Source organism: Eimeria mitis, genomic scaffold (genome assembly GCF_000499745.2).
Source record: "Eimeria mitis Houghton genomic scaffold, Emh_scaff2667, whole genome shotgun sequence".
NCBI lineage: Eukaryota > Apicomplexa > Conoidasida > Eucoccidiorida > Eimeriidae > Eimeria > Eimeria mitis.
In genome coordinates, this window is record NW_013571009.1 from 4508 (window position 1) to 4712 (window position 205).

Consider the following 205-nt stretch of genomic DNA (forward strand, 5'->3'; position numbering starts at 1 on the left):
CGGATGCATGCATATACATATACATATACATATACATATACATATACATATACATATATACATCTATGCATATACATATACATATATACATATACATATACATATATACATATACATACATACATACATATATACATATATATATATACATACATACATATACATATATATATATATATATATATATATATATATATATATATAT

General features: G+C 16.1%; 1 protein-coding gene across 1 annotated transcript in view; it reads left to right on the forward strand.

Moving 5' to 3' along the window:
• EMH_0057090 (uncharacterized protein) overlaps nucleotides 1–205 on the forward strand; it is a gene marked incomplete at both ends in the record, with an annotated part of 3059 nt that overhangs the window by 1097 nt on the left and 1757 nt on the right. The window lies entirely within an intron of this gene.